The sequence below is a fragment of the Anguilla rostrata genome, chromosome 3, assembly GCF_018555375.3.
Source record: "Anguilla rostrata isolate EN2019 chromosome 3, ASM1855537v3, whole genome shotgun sequence".
Lineage (NCBI taxonomy): Eukaryota > Metazoa > Chordata > Actinopteri > Anguilliformes > Anguillidae > Anguilla > Anguilla rostrata.
In genome coordinates, this window is record NC_057935.1 from 33,868,379 (window position 1) to 33,878,468 (window position 10,090).

Sequence of the window (10,090 nt, forward strand, 5' to 3'; positions counted from 1 at the left end):
GTATTGACTTACAAATTAACACCTACCTATCCAGTAATAAACAGGGCCTAACCGGACTTTGAACGTTGTTATGATAGGATTTGAGTGCCAGAGGATTGGGACAGAAAACGAGTGGCCTCCAACCACAGGAGTCATGAGGGGAGCAGGGGTCCGCAGTTATCGTATATCATCACATTAGAATGTAAACGGCTCTGTCTCTCCGAGGCACAGGCCAGGCGGACAGAGTCCTGCCTGTTCCCCTCGCTCATCCACCCTGCACGCGGAGCAACTCCTCCAGGGCGAAGGCTTTTCTCAAAAGCCACTTCATTTCACCGACTCGGGGATTGTGTGTTCGTTTGTCTTCTTCCCACATGCCTAATGGGAAAGGAAAGGATGGGAGAGCGGGACAGATGCAGCTTCCCCCCAGGAGTTTTGCTTTTGCCTTGTTTGTCTTTACCGCTGTAAACACACCACATTCCAATTAACAGGAACAAAAAAAAAAATCTGTACCGTTCAGATTTTTCTTCGCCAGTTGATGGTTGTGGAATTTAAGTAGCGCCATGTTTGATGTAAAGCAGAGACGCCAGGGGAGTTGCCAGCGCTAATGGCGATAAAGATAAGTGGAGGAATGCAGGGCTTCAGAAGGCCACAGGCAATGGAGCTGACTGGGAGACAGCAAGTCCTTGGGTTCGCTGCCTCAGACCTATCTGACAAGGTCAGCGATACGGGGAGGGGGCTGTATTCATCAGAAATTATAATGCCCTTCAGATCTCTCCCACTGCTTGCTGCCACCACAGATAGCCTTCTACGAACGACTGGCCAGATGGTGAACTCTGTATCCGTAACACTGAATGCTCTCTCTCCCTTCTGCTGATGCTGAAACTTTCCAATTTGATGCACCTTGTGAAAAGTCGTGAGTCATGACCAAGTACAGCACAGTTTCAGCGGACATTTGGAATCACTGGAAACTCCTGTTACTAACCAGAGCCTCCTGTGGGTTAGAAAAAGAGTGAAGTGAAGAAGCATGGGAGTCAATCATCTGGTTAGCCGATAATATCTGTGCTGCTACCTCTAGTATCTGAGCCCAGCACCTTGCTCATACGTTGTTGGAAAAGTTGCTTTGATGTCCCTCGATCTGATGATGGTGGCGTCGTGCTTTGGCCGGTTAATGCAACTGTTAAGCTCAGTTAGCTGAAGCAGATGTATCTAGCATAACACATTTTAACAGCACTCGTCAGAGATTATTATTCGGGCAAGAAGAAAAGAGGTGCCTACAGCTGTTTGTGCCTGAGAAGGAGCAAGAGACAGAGAGAAAGATTGAGAGAGAAAGAGAGAGACAGAGAGAGTGAGACAGAGGAAGAGATTGTAATGGTAGGGCATTCCTCTGAAGCTTATTTTATCTCACGTGCACACACACACACACACACACACACACACAAAAACACATGTGTGTACACGTGACCAACATAGACACACTCCTCACAGCTGCAGCCAAAGTAAACACTGCAGCCGTAAACACAGGATTTTGCAGAGGAAAGCAGGCGCTACCCCCGGCACGCCCTGCTCGGGCAGCCAGCCATACCCACGCCCCTCGCCCAGGGAGCCCGCGAGGAAGCGCCAGGAACTGGCCGCTGCCACGGAAACATCCTGCCATCCCAGAGAGACAGAAAGAAAGAGAGAGAGCGGGGGAGAGAGGGAGAGGGAGTAGGCATCTGTCACACCGTGGGGCTCCGCCCTCAGATTGACTGGCTGCAGCTCGCCATAAATATCCTGGTGGCAGGCCTAGAATCCCTTCATAACTCACACAAACAGCACGCAAATGTGGAAGAAAGGAGGGAGGAAGAGGGAGAGAGAGAGAGGGGGGAACTGGCTTCCTCTTCCCAGTAGCCTCTACTTAGGAGATAAGAGATCATGTTGTCATCACACGTTTTAAAACATCTCATTTTAGCGTTTAGCATGTCATTTTTAGCTGCACTGTCACGGCCTCCCATCCTTCAGAGGCTAATTGTTCTGTGCATGTGCCTCTCGCTGCAGCCCTGTATCTGTTCTCCTGATCTCTGCCCGGGTCCTGTTACAGGTACCTCTGTATTTTGCCATGTAAACACGTGCATGCTTTTGGCCCGTGCTCTCTTTTTTTTGGGAGAGGATTATTTGTTCTGGCCTTGTCCATCACCACCTACTGTATAACCTTGGCAGGAAACAGAGTTCTCTGCAAAGCTCCCTCCATCTGCCCTCACGGGGCAGTTTGCAGTCAGGCTAAAATTTCCTCCACATGGGATAGAATGAGTTGCATAACAATGCAGGGAACCAGAAAACACTCCTGTTTGCCGGCTTTCCCGTGTAACCCTTCACATCATTCACTGCAGCATGCGGTCCTAACAGCTGTGGCTGCGCGCCAGTGTTGTGCTGTTTAATGCAGGTGTGTTTCATCTGCAAACAAAGAGCGTGGATGAGGACATCCAATAACAGCGTGTGAATCACGCAGTGAAGATGTTGCTGTTTTAAACAATGATGTGATCTCACCTTATTTCCCCAGCGTTTCACGGCCAGGCTTCCAGGATTTGGGAGCGCGTAGCCTGTCCGCTGAAATGTGTGCAGCCAGCTACCTCTTCCTTTAAGCAGTAAGACAACTTAATATTCCAAGTACTGTTAGCTTTGTGTAGTTCTGTAGCGTAGCTCATTCGGAGTATTATCAGAGCAGAGTCTATCTGTTGTAGAGGTTTATTAGATTAGCAGTGTGAATATTTTAGCCCATTAGCTGAAACAGTGGATGTTAAGGACCGCACAAGTGCCTGAGCAAAATATGCAACCCGTCTACAGTGGACCTTTCCAAAATGTACGCCAAGGTACCCGTTCAGCTACATTTAAAGACTGTCAGCGGGTTATGGATTTCTCTCCAGTCAGTACAGACTGTCTAATCAGGTAGAAGAATACATTTTCATATTTGCATTATGTGTCTTTGGGAGATGATCGCTGTCAGTTCAAACTGAATGGGCTTGATTTATGAAATGCGACAATAGCGGGACATTCATGATTATTGATTGGTATTGTTAGCGGCAATAAAGGAGCAGTAAATCTTCATCACCAAAGTGTCACAAGTTAAGCAAATAAGTTCTGAATGAAGTAAACTGTGAAGGCTTGAGGGACTCTTCAAAGCGAGGAATACATATTTCACATTTACTATGGTATCCCCACGTTTGACGCCTCAGTGAATGAAGTCATTGAATGTAAAATTTAGAGCCTTTTTTGACACAAACATCCATAAGAAACAGGGACTTTAAAATACGCTACAGAACAATCATGAGAAGCTGAGTTTTGTATGCATTTACAATGCATCCTCAATGGGCCTATCCAAACCTTTTTTACAGAATCTCATTTTTCACTGCCTTTTTAATAGGGAGATTCAAATCTATGGTGCGTTATGTGAGATTGAATACGTATTGGAAGTATATGATAAGTGATAATAGCCAGATCCAGTTTTGTTCTCAGAGAGCACTGGCTGTTAAAATGTTAAGACGTGGTGTATTTATGGAAGCTCTGAGAGCGGATCTCAAATTCCGAATGCCACAGAAATGCGCTCACGGATTCCTTTCGCCACTGCAGCCCAACAGCTGAGCTGCGCAGTCATTGTACAGCGTTTCGCACGCAGCTGCCGCAGCCGGACCGCAGCCGGACCGCAGCCGGACCGCAGCCGGACCACAGCCGGACCGCAGGACCCCTCTTATTCACAGTCGCTCTTGTGTTATGAGGGAAATCCCCTTTGATGTTTCTCAGGTACTGTCAGCTTTTTTTCCTGTTGACAGTGAACTATAGATCTACTGAGTAATGGCTGAGGGTTCATTCCTGTCTCAGAGCTGAAAACAGGGGGTGGGGGTCAAACAATGGCAAAGAGCATTGTTTAATACTGTACTCACATGTCGGTGTTCAGTCCATTATCAACGGCTCACTCACACTGGCCAGCCTCATACGGTCTCTGCAGGGCTGCCTGGCCTTTCAAGACAGTTCAAAAGTTCAGGTTCTTCCTCCAGGGCCTCCTCATATTCTTCCCATACTTTGTTTTTCAAAGCTTCGTGGAGACCCGACCTGTCAGGGGAGATGCCGCGAAAAGGCCATGATGGAACACAGGGGAGCGAGAGATCCACCCCCTTCCCTGACTCCGCAGCCTCGTCGCACTCCTGTTAAAAGTGCTTGTAAGATGGAGCAGATAATAGAGAGTGTGCAGTAGGCCAAAGCCTTTTTTGCCTGGAGAGAACAGGAATTGATTGTTCTGGAAACTGATGAATCTTCAGCACAATTAGATTGCAAGGCCGCGCTGTGGGGGCAGAGATTGAAGCGGGTGCCAAACCCCCCCGTCCCCCACATCCCACCGTCACACACACACACACACACACACACACACACGTACACATACACTGATTGATGGTAAAATCATAACCGCATCGTATTAACTGCGGAGTTCACTGCTGGGTTAAGGTGGGCCAAAACCTGCAGCTTTTATTGGATTTCAATAAGACTCCTTGTAGAAAATGATGGGTCTTTTCTGGGGCTGCGGACGGGGATCGGGCACGTAGGAAGGGGTTTGTTCGTGTTTGTTAAAGCTGTCAAGCCGGCCGAGGTGGACCGCCAGGGTCATCACCGTGACCAGAACTAAAACACTCTGGATCATGTGCTGTCTCACCAGGCATACAGTGAAGCTGAGTGATTCATCGACGAAGTGCCTGAGAACTCTGTTATACCTCTTCCCTGTACTTACAGCCCTTCATAACAGATAGTGCTCAACGTGAGAGCTGGCGCCCATCAATTCATAACTTGTCAGTGGATAGCGAGGTCCCACTTATCCTCTGTAATATAAACCAACAGATAATTATTCTTATTGCATGCTCCTTGGTTACCCCTTCTCACATGCGGACTGGCGAGGAATGTATTTAGTTTAGATAAGAGCTGCTTCACGAAATAGCTCAGAGAACAGCGGCTGGGGCGGCCGTTGTTTTTAATGCCGTCCGCAGGCCCAGCATGTGGTTACAATAGCGACGATGCCGCGCGATCGGCGCGGGTAATCCCTCCGCTTCCCGCTCATTTGTCAGTTGATAAGTCTCACATGTGGAGAGGAGAGAGGTTTAGGCAGAGTGCACAGGCGGGCGGAAGGTGAGAGAGTACGGTAGCGCGGCAATGGCGGTGCCGGCGGAGCCAGGCCTCATTTATCTCCACTTAAAAAGCGCGGAGCGCGGGGCACTAACGGCACCGGCGAAGCCGTGTTTATTATTGGAACGACAACGTCTCCAGATGCTGCGGGAGAAATTAAGAAAATAGATAACACGTTGCGATAACAGTCCGTAATTCCAAGGACGCTCCAATTAATATGGCATTACATCACGGTAATCGGCGCGCAGTGAACTCATTTGTTTGAGCTGAAGGCTGGCTTTGTGAGAGCCCCACACCGCCCGGCGCACGCTCAGAGGCTGGGGAAGAGAGCCGGAGGGAAGACAAGCCAGGAACCCGTCTTAGCCCGGAGAACTGGAGTTCAGCAGTGGTCTTGCAAGGACAGCTTTACCCCCTAGTGGTCTGTCACAGTAATGGTACACTCAGGGCAAATGCCAATCCACAAACTACATCCCAGCAGCAGTTGCTAATTTGTGCTGGTGTTGCAGAATGTTGTTCAACAAACCTGATTATTATTATTATTTTTAATTGTACTATCATTATTATTATTATTATTAGCTCATAGTCTCGATGTTGTAATTCTCTACAAAAGAGGTTTTGTGTGTTTGTGTTGCAGTATTTTTCTGTGTCCGTGCGACTGATTGCTTTCTAGAGGGTTGTTCTGTTATTTTGCAGATTGGCTGCTGGGCGAGTTGCATTTCTCCACCTGTATGCCAGGCCTGTGGAATGAAGGCAGGCCTGCATTTGGAGCGTGGAGCTGGACGACCACAGCTGGGTGTCGCAGTGAGTCGGAGCGTGGCTGTAATGTGAACGTAATGGCGTGTTCCCATCCCCCCCCCCCCCCGCTGCTCCGTGCCTGGGAGAGCCGAGTCGAACCCGGGCGTGATCTGCAAAGTTGGTCCCTCCTCGTGGCAGCCGGAGGCGTCGGCATCCCGCCGTGCGTTCGTTCTCGGTGGCTGCGCGGCGTGACGAGGAACGCGGCGGCGAAGTCGCGGCTCCTTCTCCTCCTCCTCCGGCTTTCGCACGGTCGGCCCGGTAACGGGTGTGCGCGTCGCTGGACGGGCGCGGTAAACCCCTCTCTCCTCTCCGCACTCGCACGCGGTGCTCCGCCACCCGGCGCTGCGTCACGAAGCCTACTTTTACTCGGGCCGCCCCGATCACCACATTTAGAGACGCGCGATAAGTCCGCGAGTTTGCCTTTCTCCCCGCGACATCTGCTAGATTAAAAGCGAGCCTCCAAGCTGCACGGCACATGTGCTTTTCCTTCATTTGAATGCGAGAAGGTTTTTTTTTTTTTCTTTTCTTTTTTTTTGACTGGAAACGCTGCTCTGAAGTGTTTCCACGCCCATGCAGACTGTCACGAGTACCCTGCATCGGTGCCAGGACGAGACGCAGCCGGCACGGCGATGCGTCATACATTAAAGAAACAATCAGACCCCGCTAATGAATTTGCTGACAGAGAAGAGAGACTACCCTCTGATTAAAGACACTTTGGGCCTCTGAAGGCTTCTTTGTGCATGCTTTTGGGTAATGAGGAATCTGCCCTTCATTAAGCTTTGCATGTGAATTTTCAGCGAGTGCGACTGCAGCGTCCAGTCGCTTTTCACAGAACAGATTAAATAAAATTATTAAATCTGATTTTATGATTCAGCAGCATGTGCATGAGAGCAGTGATTTTCAACAGTCAATGTTGCAGAACTACTGGCTCAATCAGACATTTGTAGCTGTTTATGGCTCAGATCAAGGACATGTATCTGTACATTTGCATTTGCACATATCTCATCATCCTTTGATGACACAGTTCTGGGTAAAAAATCACATCCCACAAAACTGTGTTCAAAATAAAATATTCACAATGACTTTTTATATTCATATGAAGCAAGTATTTAATATATAATTTTATTTATTTAGCTGTGGAATACACTTGGTGAGAATAATAAATGTGTTTATTCTCAACTGAAGTCACGTGATATATTTTATAAGGAATAAGAACAGAATGGCTCTGTTGACGACAGACATTTGTTAATATTGTGGGGTTTTGTTTAATAAAGCAGATTCAGTAAATGCCTCTGCATGTTCTGGGATACATTGTCTTGCTTTTGGTAATTAAATAGAGACAGTCTTGCTTCATATACTGCTTCGCCATTAACATGAATAACTGAATAAAATTAAAATGTGAGGAACATGTAGTTCCAGATGTGAGGAACTACATTGTGAGCATGATCACAATGTAGTTTCTCTGCCCAAAAATTTTGAGTGAGAGGAAAGTGTTTTAAAAGTGTTAATTTTCTCAGTTGCTCAGTTTGACTGTCGCTGTAATGTGAAGAAAATGTTGAGTGGCCTATATTCATGTTCAAAATGAGGTGCCCAGCACACTGCATGTAGACTAAGTATAGGAGGCCCTACTGGTTCATAGCCATACATGACAATATTCCGTATTATAGCTTGTGAAGTATGATTTAATATGAATAACTACACAGTTTATTCATATAGGAGATGCACTGGAAAATGTAATAACTCAAATAGGAAATAGCACATGGTGGAAGGCCATTTCCTTCTGTAAAAACCAGTGAGCCATTTCTGCCATGTTGGGGGAGAGAGAGTGTTAATGGTATAATATTGCATTCAAATGTCTCTTAATGAGAATTGATGAAACCTGGCAAACTTTGTAATTATATTTTCCTTCAGATGAGTGGACCACAGTAGCTATCCTCTCTCTGTGTGTGAGTAAATCAGATTATTGTTTGCTGCCGACATGAATGCTGACCTCCGCCCTTTCGGATGGCCTCTCCGTCTCCTCAAAAGTTCACCCAAGGGTCAGCAAGTTCCCCCGGCTCTGCTGACGCTTCTGGTGTATTGATCTGCCCTCCCCCCTTCCCCTCCCCTCCCCTGCCCGCCCAGCAGAGCGTCCATGCGCAGACCACACTCAGGAGGCCAGCCCTGGTTTTGCATGCGCTTAGCAATCAACAGCAGACCTCAAACTCAGGCTTCAACTTCCTGCTGGCCTCAACTGCGGCGTTGCAGTGATTTAGGCAAACGCGCGGCGTGCAGCAATTACAGCAGGCTTTCAAAACCATATGGAGTATCTTACTAACACAACGTCTCCTCAGTAACGGAGCACCACTATTCCTTCAGACCAGGGGTGTCAAATCGTATCCAAAATGGGCGGTGTGGGTGCAGGTTTTTGTTTCATCCCAGCACTGCTACATCTGATTGAACTAATTAACTCATCATGGTCTTCAGTCAGTCACCTCGATTAGCAGATATCATGGGCTCAAACAAAAACCTGCACCCACACCGGCCCTTTTTGGATGAGATTGGGCGCCCCTGCTTTAGACAAACCCTGGGTGTTTGCAACGTGAACGTCATGGAATATTCCGGATTCCTGCACAGCCTTGCTGCGTCTGCCGGGTCTGGAGAAGCGGGGATATCATTCACGTCCGCAGATTCATTAGGAGCGCGGGATTAAATTAGACCTCTCTTCCCCGGGTAATTGAAAGGAGCCCCGTACAGTGTAGGTAAGGAGGGCGGCAGCCGGCTCTCGCAGGCGCTTAATTGTTTGTTTTCTATCAGATTGTGTGAAGGTGTCGCTTTAAAGCGGAGATGATAATAAGAGCCGCGGCTGCCGAGATGCGCGGTGACATCATTACTCATGTGCGGCGCACATCAATCTTCATACGCCACCGACAGCATCCTGAGGTGAATGAATTTTTCATTTCTGAGTTCAGGCAGAGGTCGCCACCAAGCATATCCCCAAGATATGAGAGGAGCACAGCAGGTAAACAAAAGGACTTACAAAGACCCTCTCTCTCTCTCCCTCCCTCTCTCTGTTTCCCTCCCTATCACCACTCTATTTCTCTGTCTGTCTCTCGCTTCTCTCTGTCAATATCTCAGTCTATTTCTCTTCTTTAAAAACTGTACAGAATTACCCAGTGCCCCCAACCAAAGGTGCTTATGACCTGCTGTCAAAGCACTACACATCTCACAAGTATAAAGTGCCAGTGCATATCAACTGTGTATTTTAAAAATGCTCTGTTTCCAACACTGCTGCAGAGCACTAACAAATATCGGGCACAAGTTAGCGGAAGAGCTATAACAGTAAAGGAGGCTTGAAGTCCCATCAATGTGGGTGTGGGGTGGGCGTTGGGGTGGAGAGGGAAGGCTCGGTACATGACTACGATCAGATACTTGTACGGTAAACAGTAGCGGTCTGAGAGACCTGGTTTTATTGTGCAATCAGGACAATCATTCATGAACTGTTGATCTGTGTATTAACTTGCCGCCTCATAAAGGCTTGTGAAATTCAAGCCATTGCCTCCGACAAAAAATGCTGACACAGACAAAATGCCCCGCGCTTGTGGCCAGAGCCACATGCCATCCGTTGCTTGTCATGTGCTTGCGCTTAGGAAGGCAGGCGGTTTACCTGCCCTGCACGCTAAATCAAGCGTTGTCATCTTTACAAAGTGTCTTTAGCACAGGCATGAAAGGGATCATTAGCTCTGTGGCAGTGCAGATAGCGGAGTTGTCAGCTCCTGCTATTTACTTCCTATTATTACGGTGAGCTGTCATTGGTGGGAGTGTCAACATCATTAACATGATTGTCATTAGCACCATCTTCAACTGGGGTTGGATTATTCCAAAAAAGGCCTGTGCCTTTGTTTTACCATTAATAAATTGGCAAAATATCACCAATTCAATTGATATATTTAGCCATTTCAATTGATTAGGCTGTGATTGAAGATATTCAGAAAAATAGATGCAATGTAATGTTTGTAGAGGCTATTGTAGGTGCTATCATTATTAAGAATGCTCTGTGCATATAGGTCACCATGTTATTTATGTCTTCTCTCCTGATGTGGAATATTGCTGTTACTGGGTACATTAAGCCAATAAGTACTATTAAATACATTTCAGCATCAAACATTTACATGTGGATTGTGGTGTGCAATGC

At 47.4% G+C, this 10,090-nt stretch overlaps 1 long non-coding RNA gene across 1 annotated transcript; it reads left to right on the plus strand.

The window, feature by feature from the left end:
* The first annotated feature begins 2,410 nt into the window (after positions 1-2,410).
* Positions 2,411-4,315, plus strand: LOC135252036 (uncharacterized). The gene is made up of 3 exons (XR_010329273.1): positions 2,411-2,600; positions 3,583-3,753; positions 4,046-4,315. It is a non-coding gene; the product is annotated as an uncharacterized LOC135252036 (long non-coding RNA).
* Positions 4,316-10,090: the final 5,775 nt, after the last annotated feature.